Here is a 19,572-nt window from a genome sequence, read left to right as displayed (position 1 = left end):
CCCAACCAGAGCAATCTTGAAGCATGTTAATCCTGGAGGACACAAAGAAAGACAGTAGGAAACTGAGGAAGCAGATGCTCAATAATATTGGAGAGGATTACTTAGAGGCAATGGTGGAGGACGATGGACCAGGTACTCATCACTGCTCCCTACAGTAGGCTGCTGACAAGTCCCAAAGCCACAGGTGTGGCTTCCTCCAAGAAACTTTTTTGCCTCTGAACTGCCAACTTAATGGGGGCAGATGATATTCCTCTGGGCCAGATTTGATTCAAGGCTACTAGCTGCCCATCCCTATACCAGAGCAGTATCACAAAATAGAATATCAAGTGAGGGTTTGTATTGGTGGAATTAGAATATCAGAGAACCAAGTCTCATTGTCTATTTGTCTTCTGAATGATAGTATAAGAAGATAACTGTTTGTAATGTCCATAGCAGGAGGAGGCCCCTTCCCTGGGGTTGCCACCGAACGCGAGGTGCTTACCCAGTCGATGAACAGAGGTCAGCGGTGGATTAAGGGACAGGAGGCAGGTATAGTTGCTCAACACAGGTGGTTTAATTGCATCAGCCGTTTTACATTCATGTGGACTGTTACGTCACAGCCCACCATACATCATGCAGACACGTGCCGTCATCATCTGGTAGGCTCCTGACCCAACCCTGCCAGTTCCTTGGTGGTCTCAGCCCAAGCTTTTCACCCCGCGTCTCTGGGCCGGGGGTCAGGGTTCATGAGGGCTGCAACCCTGCTGGTCGGGGTCAGGCTAGCTGGCCTTAGGGGGACCCCGATACCTCCATGCTTATCTCCCAGGCAGCTGGCCACCACGGGGTATAGTTGGCTGCGAGCCCCTGTCCTGATAACCCCATCTCTCCAGAGGTCACCCTCTGGGTCCAGGCTGGTCTGGGGTCAGGGAGATCTCTGCTCCAGCCTCCTCTCTCCAGGGCAAACCTCAGTCCTCTCCCTCTGGAGGCCTCCCTCCCCTTAGGCAGGGATGGTTTTCCCCCTCTGGTTTCCCTCTCTCTGGAGAGGAGCCTCTCCTTTCTTTCCTCTCCAGGCTTCTTATGAGGCCTCTCCTGGTTGGGCCAGACCCACCCCTTCTGCTTGTTGTTCCCAGCTGGTCCTTGCCCCTACTCCCAGGTAGGTGTTCTGCCAGGGACCCCAGTCCTGATGGCACTTGGGTCTTACCCCCCCCCAGAAGGCCTCTACCCTAGAGGAGATCCCTGCTCCTGGGGAGATTTTGGCCACCCAGGCTGGGCCCAGGTGACACTGCTATACCCTGTATTTGTGAGAAAACATATTGGGCTATTAATACATTTAATTAGTCAGTTGCAGAATTTCTGGTTGCAGAAATTAGGAATCCTTCTGGAAGTGAAACCCCAAGCAATTATATGGGTTCCTGAACCTGCAACTAAAATCTGATAAGGATTTATAAGTTAGAATGCTATTTGCTGTCACAATGATATATATTGCTAGTTCCTGGAGTTTTGCTATCTATGTTTATTAATTTTTTGCATTACCCTGTGGAAACCTAGGATGATTTCTAATATTGTGGTGACTGATTTCAGGTGATAAGTATTGACTGAGGTAATCGAGCAGTTTACCCTGGGGGCTGGGGATAAGAATAGGCCCTCAGTTTGGCTGTACTTGTCGTAAGAGGTTACTAAACAGCCACCGGGTAGATGGGACTCCTTAGCCTGGGAAGGCAGCTCATCTGAGAGAAGGAAAACTCTGATCCCAAACCTCCACTGCCTTGTGGCTACATCCAGTTATGGAAAAGGCTTCAGGAGTCAACCTCGAGGCAAAATCCGGAGCTGGAGTCCCTGAGGCAGTTCATGGCTGAACACAGTCACATTCTGGCAACTCCTGTGACGCCGCTGGAACCAACCATATTGGCTTCTGCCTTTCCATTGGACCATTTCAGTGACATGGAGAGGGGGGATTTGCTGCATGGGAAACAGTCTATCCTCCATATCTACTTTACCCAGGCTTCGCGCACTAGAGAAGACACTCTGTTCCAGAACCACCATTCAGAGCGCGATACCATAGACTTCATAGACTGAAGGATGCCAACAATCGAGCAGATTCACATTGTGTGTGAATCAAGCTGCTTTGAAGGCAATGTGCTTCTGTTTTTATTTAGATGACCTCAGTAGTACTGAAGTTGCTGCCTTTTTTCCTGGCTGAAACTGCCTGAAATGCAGGTATGCAGCTTTTCCCATCACTGCATCCTTAATTGTTGCCCCTGTCAAATTCCTCCCAGCTGCAGCATCAAGAAGCCCTCCTCCTCCTCATCCACCAATGACCAATACATGGAGGGGCAGTGGGACTGTGATGGCTGGCTCTGTTCCTGACCTCCTTGCATCAGGTCAAAGGTGCGGATGCACCGTATGCGCCCATAAGCCCAGTTGGACACTGTGCCCAGTTTTTGGGAAGGTCTGCAGTAAAACCAATAGATGTGCAAAGGCCAAGGGGAGGGACAATGGCTGCGATTACACTCCCACTGCACACATTTGCTGTGTTAGGGGACAAACTGTAAGAAGGAGGCTGGAGCGTCTGTAAGGAAACAAAAGGTGAAATGCCTCTTAAATACAGATTACCAAAAAGAATGATGATTTAGAGAATGGTGTGTTGAGAAGGGTGAGGGAGAACACAAAGGCTTACGGTAGCATTGCCAGCTAGCCAATCTTTTACTGGTCCATCTGGAAAAACTTATCTTTGGTCCAGTGACCAATGCAGAAGTCTGATGGTTGGCAACCTTCAGTCTCGAAAGACTATGGTATAAGCCTACAGCACCCGGTATTCCCAAGCGGTCTCCCATCCAGGTACTAACCAGGCCTGACCCTGCTTAAGCTTCCAAGATCAGATGAGATCAGGCATGTGCAGGGTAACAGTTGCTGCAGAGTAGCCAGCCAAATCTATATGTTATCCAAACTCCCCCCTCCCCCAGCAACCAGTTTCTGCAGAGTAGCCAGCCAAATCTATATGTTATCCAAACTCCCCCCCCCCCAGCAACCAGTTTCTGTCAGATTCCACCCATGTTAAGTTTTGCTCTAACTCCACTCCTAAGCTGTTAGGACCTGTCTTGTGTAAATCTACTAGACTTGGCCTGTCTCTGCCCCTGGATCTGCCAGATTCCTCGAGGTGCTTTTTCCAGCCTGCCAGGTTCTACACCATTTCTACCTCACCTGGCTTTGCTCACGCTCCACCCCCTGGGCCCTATATATATTTTTTTTAATCAAACGTTAACAACCTAGAATAAACCCAATGGGGGAAGGCATGCAATGGAAATGATACCCTCACATAAAACGTTGTGCAGACCCCCCCATCACCATCTCCTGTTTAATCATGCAATGGGTGTGCATTATGAGGTCATGATTTAGGCTGTCACATTATGCACACAAAGAGAAGGCCATAAAAGCACAAGCAGCAGATGCCCAGCTGAGAACCATGCAACATGGTGTTATCCATCCTGTCCCACACCCTCCTGTTGTTTCACTGGAGAATATAAGCCTTCCTTCTGCTGGCAGCCTGAGCTACGGCTTATTTTATGGAGTGCCTGGCTTGCGTTGGCCAACCTGGGCCTTTGTGTTTCACAAAGTCATGGCAAAAGCTTCGCAGCCTGAAGACAGATGTTCTTTGTTCTGTGACAGATGCATCCTTCCTTTGTCCACTTTCTTTTATGGCTCCCCTCCCCAGCAGAACTGTGAAGGCATCCTGTTTCCGAGTAGCAGTGGTCTGACAACTGCTGCCACTGTGAAAGAAGGCATCGCCAAAGGTTTAAAGGGGCTCCCATAGGGGACAGCCTCACTGTTACTCAGTCACATCCAGGAATTACTGACAGGGTTTCCGTTGTTATTGATGATATCTCTCCATGAGTAATCAGCCTTTCATTTCAGATGGCGGCCAAAGTTTTCCTAGCTATGTAAATCCATTCTGTGTTGCAGTTTTGCTATGAGGCATGGGAGCGAAAAGACACAGTGACCATATTGAACAATCATTTCATGGCAATGCACTGCTCCGGAAAAGAATTTAAAATAAATGAATATAAGCAGAGGAGGGAGGAAAGTGAATGTAAATCATTTTTAGAGAGAAATGATATGTTACAAGAAATACATGCAAGACACTCTGACAATTGCATGCTCTTTTGGTTTGATTAGAGCAGCAATGGAAAGGAAGAGTTGCTTAACCCTTTCAGTGACAGCTGTTTTCTCTGCAGAAAATTCCCCCTGAGCTGCTTTATCAGGCCTTTGGGTAGAGGCTGGAAACCACTGCTGTAGGGACTCTAAAAAGTTTTAGAACCACTACATATGAAGGAAGCTTCTTTTTCTCACTGGGTAACATACAACCATGCAACTCCTCTACCAGCAGCTTCAAATGGCTTACTGTTGCTTGTGAATAACATCTCGTACACGTTAATCCAAAAACTAACATAACTTTATTGGACAAACTTCACAGTTCTGTGTTGCAACTCCCAGATCCCATTCATTTCAATATTTTATTTTTAATATATTAGACTTGATGCTACTATGGGATGTGACTGCATTTGGGGAAATGTTACACACCTGTACTTTTAACCAGCTACTATGTATATTCTTTTAACAAGATAGTAAATGGGACTTACTACTGGGTAAGTGTGGGTAGGATTGCAGTCTAGTATTGTTAAAAATTTTCCTGCTTGATGATGTCACTTCTGGTCATGACATCACTTCTGGTGGGTCCTGAAAGATTCTCTTTCTAAAAAGTGGGTGTTAAAAGTGTGAGTACCACCGCGTAGAAGATTGGACTGAATACTTCTCCCTGATATGCTCACTTTCTATATCAGTGGCATTCCTGGAAGGGGGGGCAAAATGTTAAGTTTCTTCAGGTGCTGAGATGCCTGTGTAAAGTGGCTCCTCCACCTTGGCTTCCAAGCCAGTCACGGCTGCAAAAGCAAAGTGGAAGATGAGGGGGAGGGGCCGCTTTACACGGGATTCCTGGCTCCTGAAGAAACTTAGAGTTCCCCCCCCCCCCAGGAATGCCAATATTCTATATGCAGGGAATTTTGTTTTCAGTGAAGGTGTATTTAAACATGCAATTCCCCCACTTGAAGTCTTTACTGTACATTGCGGGGGGGGGGGGAAGCTTTAGCACTTGATTCTGCTGATTGCAAGGACTGGCTCCAAACTCTGGTATTCATCACATCTTGCCTCAGCCATATGTATGGCACCAGTCAAACAGACTTCATTTCTTGTGGCCTTCCTGGGCTGTATACATTAAACACACATATGCGACTTTTGAACAAGAACTGAGACAGGAAACAAGTGCCCTTCTGTATTTGAACTATGTAAACAACCCATCAGGCAGAAAGACAGAACTGAAAGTCGATCTTTGTTCCAGTGTGAATGTGTACAGGCATGCATTCCGAACTGAGGCTGCTCTCTGTGGTCACATTTACCTCATCACATCTGTGAAAGCAAATTGTAGTTGCCCTGTGGTGCCACAGCGACATCATCTGTTGAGCCACAGGAATGGCCTTGCAGTGTCATGGGCTGCAGGTGCTTCTCCTTGGATGACAAAGCCATGTTTGTCTTTGGATTAAAGAGAAGTGAATGAGCCGTTATTCCCAGGCAAGGGTATGCCATGTGACAAAATTACATTAGAAGCATGAGCAGACGGTCTCTCTGTGAATCCCACTGGGACTGCACTGAGCCAGGGGTTCGACCAGATGACTTCTAAGGTCCATTCCAATTGTAACACTATGATTTTATCTAGCACTGCAGTCGAGTCAGCCCAATCCTACTGGGTTGGTGTTCGGCCAGCAGATACTGCCTTATGGTAGCCATAGAAACCTTTCCAGCAATGCCCTAAGCTGTGGACTGCCACAGTACCAGCGGAGTTGTGGGAGCAGCCCAACATGCAGCAACATATCACCAAAGGCCCATTGACACATGTTAGCCAATGGGGGAGGCAGAATGGGGTGGAGGAGGGCAGAGTGGGATGAGGAGGAGGTAGGAAGTAGAGTGGGTCAGGTCTAGGAAGCAGGTGGGTTTGGTGCCAAATCAAAATGCCCTTCCAGGACCTGATTCCCCCAACCTGGGTCCACGTGGACTTGTGTCAGCAATTTCACTGGCGTAAATTCAAGTAGACCCATCTGGGCCTCAGGTTTATTGCAGGAAAGGAAATGAATGCTCTCTTATCCAGAGATCTTCAGGACTGCGTTCCCTCATAGGCTGCAGTGTGCACTCCAGCGGCAGAGCTGCAACAGCAGGGAGGGGAAAGAGATAGGATTGAATCATTAATGTTCAATATATTATGATTTTAGAATTCTTTTTGATTGTTTGTTTAAATAAGCTGCACAACATTCTGAACCCATACGGGATGGGACTGGCCTCAGATCCAAGTATGGCTTCCTTAACAACACCTGCACTATATCCATGAAGCCATGCCTGGAAGTCTCACTCAGTAGAGGGCATTTTTTTTGTCTACACAATAGCTTTCCTGTCCTCACCATCATCTTCCCCAGACGGAGCTCCTTATCTTGCCAGACTGGATTTCTGCTTCCTGTATTATTGAGCAAGGAAATTGCTTTTCCTTGAGGAACTATTGCACAAAGCAGGCTGGAGCTGCCAGCTGTGTGGGGGTGGGAAAGGAGGTGGCATGTGTAAAGCACAATTAGGTGGCGCTTTGCCAGCAGAAAAGACAGCTAAAAAGTAATTATGCAACTGTAAGCTGGCTGTTACTGAAGAAACATTTCACCATGCTAATTATTATTCTGTTGGACTAAATGTTGTTTATACTATGCTCTGCTTTAAAGGAAGAATTTCTTGATCTCATTTATACTTGAATATACTAGCATTTAATGGATAAAATAATTAGTAGATTCGCACATGCAAACTTACTGAAACTGCTCAAATAAGCCAATTGATCACCATATTGATCAACACAGACAAGTTGTGTTGTATTTATATAGTTAGTGTTTCTCAGACTGTGGGTGAGGACCCACTAGGAGGGTCACAAGCAAATTTCAGGTGGGTTCCCATTCATTTCAATATTTTATTTTTAATATATCAGACTTGATGCAAGCATGATATGTGCATTTGGGGAAAGGGTACAGATCTGTACTTATAACAGGCTACTATGTATATGCTTTTAACAATGATAACATAGGCCTACAAAATTGAGGGTCAGAAAAGTTTTTCCCAACTTTATGGTGGTTTGATATGAATTTGGGGTGCCAATTCCAAAAATGACATCTGTTTTGCCCTATCACATCTAGTTTTGGAGATATAGTATAGCCTTATTAGTGAACGTTTCAATCTGCTTCCTCATGAAGAAGCCATGGTGTAGGCTTCCTCATGAGGAAGCTGCTTGAACCATCCACTAAAGAGGTGATACGATATCTCCAAAACTAGACATAATAGGGCAAAACGGATGCCATTTTTGGAATCAGCACCCCAAATATACACAGGAATTGGTGTAACGTTTAAGGAAGCAAAATGTGTGTTGGCCTATGTAATCAATGGGACTTATTCCTGGGTAAGTGGGTAGGGCTGCAGTCTAGGATGGTCAAAAATTTTCCTGTTTATGATGTCACTTCTGGTCATTACATCACTTCTGGTGGGTCCTGACAGATTCTCATTCGAAAAAGTGAGTCCTGGTGCAAAAAGTTTGAGAACCACTTATATAGTTGAATTGTATCAGTACCAGATGCTAGTTTCCATGCAGAGAAGCTTGTAGTGTCTCTCCAATCAGAGGTTCACTGCCACCATTCTTTCTTTCTTTCTTTCTTTCTTTCTTTCTTTCTTTCTTTCTTTTTTCCCCCCGATTGACAGCCCAATCCAGAACAGTGTGCGCCAGCTCACTATCAGTGTGCACTGTCACAAACATGTCATAAGGCACATTTGTGGGACTTAGCACTGGCCTAGCACCAGCACCTAGCCCAGTGCGAACCCACACTGGCAGCAGGCTCAACCACCGTATCCTGACCATCCTCACAGCCTGGGAGTCCCAGCATGGATCTCCTCGAACTTGTACCTATCAAGAGCAGGCACAGATCCAAGGAGACTCACTGGGGCTGCCTGGGGTTTACATGGGGAAAGGGAGCATCAGCTCCCTTACTGCAAGTAGACTCTGCACTGTTTCCCAGACCCATTGGATGCTGTGGTAGCCATTTTGGCACTGCTGCAGCCTTTGGTGCTGGGAAGCATAGGATTGGGTCTTGAATTTCTTTATTCATGAGGATAGAGTTCTAAGCCACTTTGATAAGGCAGTAATATGACTTCATTGGAAAATGAAACAATATAAACAAACCAAGTGGGACATTTTGAAAATGAAAGTATCAATAAAATTGCAAACAAATGCATCCATATATATCTTATACTTGTTCAAGCAGCATTTTTCCTTCAGTTATTCACAGATCTTTCCTCACACTATGCACCCTAGTGGCCCCATCCTTCCAATCCACCATCATAAAAGGCCCAGCAACAGTGCAAACAAATGACAAGCTGCCGTCGCATGTGATAGAACTGCTGACGAAAATGATCAGTGATTCCCCATGCATGCCAGCATCTCCTGGATGCCACAACAGAGCAGGTATTATGACTTTGGAAAGTGCGCACAGGTGGAGGGAATCCCAGAGGGCTCAGAAGCCTGCTTCTCCCCAGTATATCACCCATAACAAGGTGATCTGGTACAGACTGTACCACCTGCTTCCAACGTGTCTCAGGACACATCCTGGGAAAAAGCCCTGGGCCAGCAAACTTGCATACTGTACTCACAGCTTGATCAATGCTGGCAAATACATGGAACACTATGAAATTATTAGTTACATAGTGGTACTGTGAATTATAATTATTACCACACTCTTGGAGGCAAATAAAATCCTTTGGCTTCAATGCAACCAACGTTATGCACTATTACGTCCCACTTATTCCAATGAGAGAAAGTTAAGCTTGTGATTATCTTGTAATGGTGAAAGTGAGCAAAAAAAAAAAAAATCAGTTTCAGGGTATCACCAGCATGGAAAACCAGGAAACATATCAGCCATGTTCATCACTAATGCACTTGAATGACATGTGGGAGTTGGGGGGGGGGGGGGATGTGGTAAGTCACCAGCTAAAATTGTTATGGGACTTAACAATTACAATATACATTTAATTATGGCTCTTGTTTGGTTTTAGCTTGTAAAAAACCTTTGGTATTGAATATGTTGACTTGTAAATGCCTCGTTAAGGGCACAGAGCAGGCTTGCTTGCCTCCCATTTGTCTCCAGGTCTCTTTCCCCACAGACCCTGTAAAAGGCTGCCCTGCTTGGGAATAGGAAAGTTGATAGGAAATCAGAGTTTTGTAGAAAATTCCATCCTTTCTATTTAACCTAATTCTCACTGCAGTGGTAAACCTATTTCTGGGCTGTACTACTTCAAACTGCTGGTGGAGATTCACATGATTAAAGCATGTGGTTTTTTATTTTGTTTGTTTTAAATGTGGAGGGTTTTTGTGTTTTTTTTAAATATGGCGATACATTCAGTTTTGTGAGTATCTGGAGTCTGTGGTAGAGCGCAAGCACAAGTTTACCACCTCCTTAAGAACTGGGCCTTGCTTTCAGCTGAACTTGTGTGGGCTTTAAAGTCCCCTCATCTTTCTCCTCCCAACCTGTTCCCTTACATGGAATAGATCTCCAGGTCTGCCCCTCATGCACCACACATTCTAGTGGTGTGGCTGCCTTTGCGGGGGTGGGGGGAATTGGGCTGTAAAAATATGATTAAAAACATTTCAAGATACTTCTTTACATAGATACTTCTTTGCACTTCTTTGATAGACAATTAGTCTATCAAATTAACAGGAGCAAGACAGAACATGCTCTGTAATAATGCATGATATTTAATTCATTACCAGCATTTCTACTGTAACTGATTGACAATAATTCATATCATTTCCCATTAGAGTCAAGCATATGTACATGCCAAAAGCATCACAGTCATGTTTATGCAAGACTAACATTACACTGGACTAAACAAATCACTTATCTGATTGCCTGATAATATTTAAGGGCACAATCCTAACCAGGTCTACTCAGAAGTAAGTCCTATTTTGTTCAATGGGGCTTACTCTCAGGAAAGTGTGGTTAGGCTTGCAGCCTGGGAGCCCAATCCCATCCAACTTTCCAGCCCCGGTGCAACTGCAATGCAGTCCCTAGGCAAAGGAACAAATGTTTCCTTACCTTGTGGAGGCCTCCATAACTGCCCTCCCATCACAGGAAGCAGCGCAAACCCTATTGGCACTGCTACACCAGGGCTGGAAAGTTGGATAGGATTGGGCCCTAAGACTCTGGTTGAAATCATGCACATTGCTAGGCTGCTTCAATTTCAGTGTACCAAAGAGATGGATTTTCCCCTCTTCCTGACCCCCCCCCCCCCCGCAAAGAACATTTTTTCATTGAGAAAAATATGCTTAGTTTCAACACTCCAGAACTCCTAGGTTGCTACCATTTTTCATAATTGTGCCAACTGAAAATGAGTGAATTTCAGCCTTTAGTTTCTTCCGTAGGTAGTAAAACTGATTCCAAATGGCTACCAGAGGTCATCATGGGAAGTTACTCCCTTGTTGCAAAGATAACATTTGACTAGGATTTGTTGGCTTGATTTGTTCACAGAATATCTATCCAGTACTAGTCAAATCGTTATATGTTAAAAACATCCTACTGGGCTTCTCCACTGCTGGAACTAGTGCTCTGGCAGCAGTTCCTGCCTTACAGCAGTCATAAATGTTGCTCTAGCACTGCACAAAGCTATGCGCTGCTGAAATGAAATGAAAGGAAAAGTTTGAGCAGCCCCACATGCAGCAGCAGTTGAGGAAAGCCTGTCAACTCAGGTAAGTCAATGGGGAGAAGTGGAATGGGGTGGAACAGGTGGAGGGCAGGGTTGTGATGGAGGTAAGAAGGCGTGGTAGCCAGCGCAGGTGACTTGTGCTAGATGTTATCCCCTTGATAGCAGCTGGCATGCTCCTTTTTGTCTCCTTGGAGACCCATAGGGGACCATAGTGCTCTGGAGCAGAGTAATTAAAACGTTGCCCTACTTCCCACTGTGTCATGGCGCGCGCGCGCACACACACACACACACACACACACACACACACACACACACACACACACACACACGATATAGTGCAAGCCTCCTTGGCTTGGAAAAGAACTGGATTGTGCTGCAAGTCTCATATTTCAGTATCACTTCAGAAGCCTTTCAGGCCTTATGTTCTGTACTTGCCACATAGCTTGGATAGTTTTCATTTTCTGTCAAGAACAGCCATTTTCAACCACTGTGCCATGGCACATTGGTGTGCCACAAGTGGTCCACAGGTGTGCCACAGGAATTTGGGGGGTGGTCATTTATTAGTAGGGTCAATGGGGGATGTGAGCCCCCCACCAGCAGCATGGTGTGCCCTGTCAATTGTCAAAAACCTGAAGGTGCACCTTGACAATTTTAGTGCCTTGTCAGTGTGCCATGAGATGAAAAAGGTTGAAAATCACTGGTCAAGAAGATGGCTGGTGAACAGAATGCCTTTCCCTCACTATCAACATACCACCACTAACACTCAAACATCTGGAGATTGTACTTTAAAGTGACAGGGCATGTATCCTCCAGGTCATCTCTAAAAAATCTCGGCACTCAATTTCCTTTTCACTCACAGTCTTATTAATTCACTTTCTCACAATTAGATAATGGATTTGTGAAACAGAATAGACATACTGCAGAAGCACTTCAGCTAAAGCTTAATATATTTGCAGTCTTCAAGATGTCGGCAAACCCTTAGATAAGCAAGTGACTTTGTTCTTCCTGGTTGCAAGTGACCCCAAGAACAGCTAGTTTTTCATAATGGCCCTTGTGTTCCCTTCCTGCATTACTCTCCACTTTCAGTCTATTCCTCTGGTTGACAGATTGCTTCTCATGGGCTTAAAGCAGTTTGAAAAAAAGTGGTTGGATCCCAGAGGGCTGAGCATAAATCATCTTTATTTTAAGCCTAAATAAAGTAAGCCCACAATCCTATGTTCACTTACCGGAGACTAAGTACCATTGAACTCAATGGAAACATAAAATTGAGCTGTCCGGTTGCTCTCTTATTTGGGAATAAATTCCACTGAATTCAGTTATCTTGAGATGTCTGGAGTTACATGAGAAGTGTTCAGTTCAAAAAATTCAGAAGATCTGGAAAACCGGGCCCTATTTCTCACCATTGTTTTAGCACCAAACAAAACTGGAAGAAACTGTTTTGAATTTCTCCTATCTATATACTTCAAGAATCAGACTGTAGCTATTAATTCATAAGATGAGTAACTGTAACAAAATATGCTGTTCTTTAAGTTTGGTAGGGGATTGTTGGGTGGAAGTTGACATACAGTAAACAGGTTAGTTGGTTTGATGTACATATTGGTGATTTAATTAAAAAAAACAATTAAAATATTTTTAAAAATGAATTGAGCTGTTTGGACCAGTTTTCAGAACCACTGCACATATGGTTAGCTGCCATGAGCATGTGCCAGATCCCTATGGCAATTGACACTCTTACCAATTCTGAAGACTCTGCTGCCAAAGTTAAAGGGCATTGGAGCCTTGCCTTCAAGCACTGAGAATCTGAGGGCCCATTTGTGCTGTTTCTGCTGTGCTGCCGGAATGTGTGTTTTGGCAGTGCAGTATACTTTAGGGAGGGTTCCAAAAGGCAACACACCATTCTGTGTAGTCAGGCCAGTGACGCAAGCAGCAACAAGGGGGGGGGGGGAATGCCCCAGCCCAGGTAAGTAGGTGCTGGGAGAAAGCAAGGGGTGAGAAGTGGGTGGGTGGAATGAGGCAGGGAGGGGAGGAATAGGATGGAGACCAGGGCAGTGAGGGGAGTGTGTTGAGACCAGGAAGGGAATGGTATTGGCAGCAACAGTGCCGCCAATATCTTATTCCTCTTCCCAACCTTGATCTGCCTTCTCTGATCCACTCAGACTTGCACTAACAAAATCACTGGCACAGGTCCAAGTAAACTCAGTGAAACAGTGAAGCTTTACTCCTGGGCAAGGGAACAAATGTTCCCATACCTGGAGAAGACCTCTGGGACTGCCCCTCTTGTAGGATGCAGGGTATTCTCCAGTGGCATGGCTGCATCAGTGTGTGTGTGGGGGGGGGGGGGGAGAGTTAGGATTTGGCTGTTAGTCAACCACCTTTCTGAATTCTGAGATCTCAGCAAGCAAGCATACTTTTATACAAAAGCTTGTTTTTTTCTACGCACAGGGCCACTTTGTGTACTTTTTTGGAGCAGTGGTGGAATTGCAACATACAAACAATACAGTTCATAAACACCAACGTAAGGCTGAAATGGGAATTTTCAGGTATCAGACTAAGAAATTGCACAGCTAATCAGATTTTCCTTTTAGTGGAAATGGTAAAGGCTCTGCCACATGGAAATTTATGCTATTGCAAACCACCAGCTCTGCAAATTTTCTTTAACCCATCTTCTCTCCCCTGCCGCCCTTGCTTCTCAATCCAGCTGCAGTGAGGGGGCGGAGAAAAACTTGGGGATTTGGTTTGGCTACATGTGAGAGTGCATGGACGTTGTGTGCTTGATTTTTCATGCATTCGGTGATTGTATAGAAACTGTATTTTGACATAATCATTTCCATATGACTCACTGTCTCAGTTTTTTTTAAGTGTTATGTAGCTTAGCATTTCTGTCAGGCTTGGAGGAAATCCAGATCTTTTTTGAAATTCTCTTCTGCTTTCCTTTCTGAACATTGCAAATAAAACAAAATGTAATCCATTTTGAAATAAGGCCATGACAATCTAGGTCAGCGATTTTCAACCAGTGTGCCATGTCACATTGGTGTGCCATGAATGGTCCGCCATGAGAGTTTGGGGGAGGGTGATTTATTACTACGACCATTGGGGGATGTGAACCCTCCCATCACCAGTGTGGTGTACCATGTTAATTGTCAAAAAACCTGACAATGTACCTTGACAATTTTAGCACCTTGTCAGTGTGCCATGACATGAAAAAGGTTGAATGTTACTGATCTATGTTAATAGTGAAAGCTTACTCAAGTGGGTGAGAAGGCAAAAAATGAACAGGTCCATAGCCTGTGTCAAAAGAGGGGGCCTAGTCCTTTCAAAGATATCCTATATTCTTCCCTGAGCTTTTATAGCTTTTTTTTTTTTAAAGCAAGTTTCTAGTCCTTAGAATTATACTGAAGAATTATTCAGTATTCAGTACACTATGCAAGCAGTATTCTGCCCATCTGTTTACTAAAGGTCATACTAAGTGTGACATTAAATGCATCATTATCTAGTTGGGTGGACACTTTCGTTTTAAACTTTACAATTGCAGCTATGCAGGGGACCAATCCAGTCTGGGACAGCATTATGGAAGTTGGAAATGTCTGCTGCAATGGAAATCATAATGGAGGAAAAGATTAAACATACGATGATGTCATGTCTGAATTTCCTTTGCTGGACATTGGACGCAGTCCTAACCAACTTTCCAGCACTGGCATAGCTGTGACAGTTGGGCATGTGCTGCATCCTGCAGTTGGGGGGCAATCATGGAAGTGGGGCATGTGCTGCATCCTGCAGTTGGGGAACAATCATGGAGGCCTGAGGTAAGGCAATATTTGTTCCCTAACCTTGGAGTTGCATTGCCCTTATGTCAGTACTGGAAAGTTGGTTAGGATTGCGTCCATTGACACTGAAATGCGGTTTGGCGACAGTCATGTACCTCCACCATTAGCATTTAGTTAGGTGCTCTAAGACGGATTGTGGATGAATTCAACTGCATCTATTTCTCTGCAGTAAAAGAAAAAGATTTCATCATGTCTCATTCCCTTCATCAGTAAGACAGTTTGGCAAAGCAAAGGAATTCTTTCCCAGCTGAAAGAGTAGTGATTTGCTTGCAGCTTTAATTTATAAGGCAGAAGTTACGGATGGATATGCTGCATTTGTTCTCTCTCCCTTCCCCTGTGTCCCTTAAAATGCACACTGTTGTTAACAGAATCTTTTCCTTTTTCTAAAACTTTTCCCTGCACTAAAGAAACTACACGTGGAATTAAACTTCTCTCTCTCTCTTTTACAAGGAATAGAAGGCTGAATTTTCCAGGGACATTCCGTTGGCAGAGAAGCCCAGGCTTCATCGCTCAAGAAGGTGCTTCACCAAGCCAGGTTTCTGCAAATAGCTGCAGGTCAGAGAAGTTGAACAAATGGAAGTTCCTTCAAATTAATATACCAAAGGTAAGGGGGAGCGTAGTCAGATGACACAACTGGGAAAGAGCAGAAAATGGTGCTTGTGAATGCTCTCGCTATGGCTGCAAGCCATTGCACTCTTGCTCCAAAGTGTTTCTTCATTATTATCTACAAAAGCGTTCCTAGCCTGTTGTTTGGTGACTCAGTGGAGCCCCCCCCCCAAGAGGGCAGAGGACGCCCATTAGAAAAATAAATTTAAAACATCAGTTATAAAAACAAACAAAAAGAACAATCTGAATAAACCAGCCAACCATAGATTTCTGCAACCATAATTAATTTAATTTAAAATGGCAAACTAAAAAATAAAAAATCAGTTTCCAAAAAGTGTGCCTAATTTTTTTTACAAGTGTTCTTTTTTATGTCCCTGACAACATACACAGATGGGGCTAGCCAAGTTTCCTGTGTCAAGACATGCCATAATCTGGGTGCCCTGCAGAGAAGATCTTGTCCCTTGTGCCTCCACCTCAGATGGAAGTAAGTTGAATGTGCAGCAGGGCCTTCACTGAACACCAGTCTGGTAGCAGGTTGAAATGGTTGGAAATGGTCTTTCTGGAAAATCCAATGGGATCTACAGTACCACTGTACTGTAAGGTATATTGATTATGGATTGAAGTCCTATGACCATTTCAGTGGTGGGAGTGTTTCTACATGTGTGGAAAGGAACATGCATGTTTCTACATGTGTGGAAAAGGATTGGTTCCCTCAGAGAAAATGAATGGTCTAGTGCGCGCGCACACCTGCAGTATTGGAATAATACAATACTGGTCTACCTTACGGAGCTATGAATGTTGGAGAAGCACTTTGAAGCATGCTTTGCAAATGCTAAGAGTTACTTCACTCACACAAGGCCCCACGTGCATTCCTGTGATGGCTTTGACTTTCTCCACTACCACCCCTGTTAACCTGATTTCAGTTGGACACTAAATCATTTTGAATTGTTGGGCTTCAAAGTTAGGGTTGAAACAGTAAATCGCAATGCTTATTAAGGAGAACCCCAGAGGAAGAATGATGGAAGAACCACATGTCAGGGTTTGGCCATTTACTGCAGTGGCTTCTCAAATGACTAGCTCTGATTTTTGTTATTAGTCCCTCTGGATAGAAACCGCTACAAATGCCTTGAATTCAGTCAAAATAAAAGTCTTTCTGTGTCAGAGGAAAAAACTCTTCTTGCTGCTGAAGCACTTTTTAAAGGTCTTGCACTATGATTCTCCAAGCCTCCTCCTTTTGTAAAGGCGCAAATGCTTCTCAATAAGTTAAAGCTTTTCTACATTATCGCAAGCTGAGGATGTCATGTGGCTTTTCTCTTTTCTTCCTGGCTTTCCTTGGGGCTACTTTCAGTTTCCAGTTGGGTGCCTTGGCCTCTTTTTTTTAACTAATGGCATTTTTTTAAAGCTGGATGAGATCAGCTTGGTCTCTAGGGGTTGCTGTTTTCAAAATCCATTTCCCCTCTAGCTGAACTCCCCCGGCCCCAATGTCATTTGGTTGACCAAGTTAGAAATAGCTCAGCTCCTCACATATGTCTGCAATGTGTGTGTGTGAGTGTTTTAACCAGGTAGTAGTAAGTTCATTTCTATTGCTGTAGTTTTGCACACACGTAAGTGCTTACATCTCATTGACTTCAAGTAGGAGATAATTATCAGGCAGCCCAATCCTGAGCAGCCTGGTGCGCGGGGCTGCAATGGTGCCGAAAATGGCTGCTGCTGCATCCAGCACACTCCAGGCAGCCACCGCCTCCTCGGGAGAAGGGGACTTTTGTCCCCTTCCCCTGGTAAGGCAAGTAGCCCCACAATGGGGCTACTCAATTCTACGGAGACCCAAGGGTCGGCGATGATTGAATGGCCTCTGTGTTGAGCGGACGGCCTGACACAGAAGCTCAGTATCTAGTGGAGCAAATCTCCAACAGTCCCGCCTCCCTCCCGCCCTGCTGCCTCCCCCCCAACCCACCTCCATTTAACACTTTCCACCTATACCATTTTGCTGCCAAAAATCCCATCTAAAGCAACTATCTGTCTCCAAAGTTACTATTTACTGCAAACAGATAACCTTGTGTAAGAAGCAGGTGCTCCATGTTGACACCCAGTCGTGGATGCAGGTGCCTGATTCTTAAAATTTGATTCTCAATAGATTTTATTCAAGGTGAAGTTTCCTCCAAATATCTCTGAGGGACTCTTAGAAAAAAATCCCTGAATGCAATAAGCTATACTTAAAAATGCCTGGAAAGCTAGTGAAATGAGAGTGGGGCGGATGGGATGGTTCTGCCTAGAAATAAACGTCTGAATTTCCCCTGCCATTGCAGGGAGAGGAATTAGGCCATAAGGAGAACTGCAGTTTTGACTTGGGGAATAAATGAGCCCCTGTTAGGTCAGCTTCTCTTGGGAAGGGCCATGAAATCAAAGATGCAAGGAGTTCAGTGATAGGAAACGACATTTTTGGCGTATGTAGACAGGACAGAGAATTCCTTTCCCTCTGTTGCGCTATGTCTCTCAAATGGCCCATTCAAATCCTGTTGCCATGCAATGTGACCACTGCAAAACATTACTGTTGACTCAGTTTCAGATGTGGTCTGGATCTAACAGAAACTGCCTAGAAAGCTTCCCAGTAGAACTGTCAACCTGCGACAGAAGCAAGTTCTATTCTTTTCTGTCTGTGTTGCTACGAAAACACTGTATTGTTGTCGTTTCAAATAGGCCATGCAGCACTAACTGACTGAAACTTTGGCAGCCTTGCCTTGTCTTCTACTGTTTACTGAGAGCCTCCTTTGCTGGGGACTCTCCTTATTTAACTGTTGGACTGGATTTGAATGACACCATTTGTGGACACAGACTCCCCAATCACAAAACACATAACTGCAAATTCACCAAGGAGATTTGGCTCCTTTCCTCTGACATTCTAGTTGTCTAGAAGGGTGAGGTTGTTTGTTTTTTCATTATAGGGGAACATGCTGTCATGCAGTTCCCTCACTGTCATAAGAACATAAGAACAGCCCCACTGGATCAGGCCATAGGCCCATCTAGTCCAGCTTCCTGTATATCACAGCGGCCCACCAAATGCTCCAGGGAGCACACCAGATAACAAGAGACCTCATCCTGGTGCCCTCCCTTGCATCTGGCATTCTGACCCAGCCCATTTCTAAAATCAGGAGGTTGCACATACACATCATGGCTTGTAACCCGTAACGGATTTTTCCTCCAGAAACTTGTCCAATCCCCTTTGAAAGGCGTCCAGGTCAGACGCCATCACCACATCCTGTGGCAAGGAGTTCCACAGACCAACCACACGCTGAGTAAAGAAATGTTTTCTTTTGTCTGTTCTAACTCTCCCAACACTCAATTTTAGTGGATGTCCCCTGTATTATGTGAGAGTGTAAAGAGCATCTCCCTATCCACTCTGTCCATCCCCTGCATAGTTTTGTATGTCTCAATCATGTCCCCCCTCAGGGGTCTCTTTTCTAGGCTGAAGAGGCCCAAACGCCGTAGCCTTTCCTCATAAGGAGGGTGCCCCAGCCCCGTAATCATCTTAGTCGCTCTCTTTTGCACCTTTTCCATTTCCACTATGTCTTTTTTGAGATGCGGCGAGCAGAACTGGACACAATACTCCAGGTGTGGCCTTACCATAGATTTGTACAACGCCATTATAATATTAGCTCACCCCCAATGGCTCAACAATATGTATCAGGTCTTGCTTTGTTTTTGTTTTTATGTTTCACTATTTAATGTTAAAATTAGGGCGCAATCCTAACTTGTGCTGGAACAGGCAAGCCAGGAGGCTTGCGCTGTATCCAGCGCAGGATTGTGGCCAGCAGCGGCTTAGCCAGAGGCAAGAGGAAACTTTTCCTCTTACCCCTGGGTAAGGGCTGCTGGCCACAATGGGTCTCCTTGGACTTGCACCACCTCCTGAAGTGGCACAAGTCCAAGGAGAGCAGAGCAGCGAAGTTGCTCGGTTCTCCCCGGGGACAGGGGTTGGGATCCAGCATAACTGCCGGATTCCAGACCCGCCTCCCCGCGCACCTGCCCCCAGGACCGCCCATCGCCCTCCCTCCCCCTGCCCAGGAACACCTCCCTTGCTCCTCCTCCCTGCCCGCCCTCACGCCTACCTTTTTGCTTGTGTCAGTGCAGGTGGGCCGACACAAGCGGTGGAGGGGAAGCTGGCATGGACGCTTCTGTCAGCCTCTGCAGGCCAGCGCTTCTCAGAGCACCGACCTGGCTTCCCCTCGAGGAGGCGCAAACATGCTTTATGGCACGCTTGCAACCCTCCCAGGCTGGCCCAAGGGACTTGGGCCGGCCGAACTGCAGGTTTGGCTTGCGCCCTTAATCTTTTTAATGTGTCTTACCT

The 19,572-nt window shown here is 45.2% G+C and overlaps 1 pseudogene; it reads right to left on the bottom strand.

Moving 5' to 3' along the window:
* Nucleotides 1-2,776: 2,776 nt before the first annotated feature.
* On the bottom strand, nt 2,777-2,897 carry LOC136650188 (5S ribosomal RNA; annotated as a pseudogene).
* Nucleotides 2,898-19,572: the final 16,675 nt, after the last annotated feature.

This window comes from Tiliqua scincoides, chromosome 4, assembly GCF_035046505.1.
Source record: "Tiliqua scincoides isolate rTilSci1 chromosome 4, rTilSci1.hap2, whole genome shotgun sequence".
Lineage (NCBI taxonomy): Eukaryota > Metazoa > Chordata > Lepidosauria > Squamata > Scincidae > Tiliqua > Tiliqua scincoides.
Note: the sequence above shows the minus strand (reverse complement) of the source record. Positions and strands in the feature narration are given on the sequence as shown.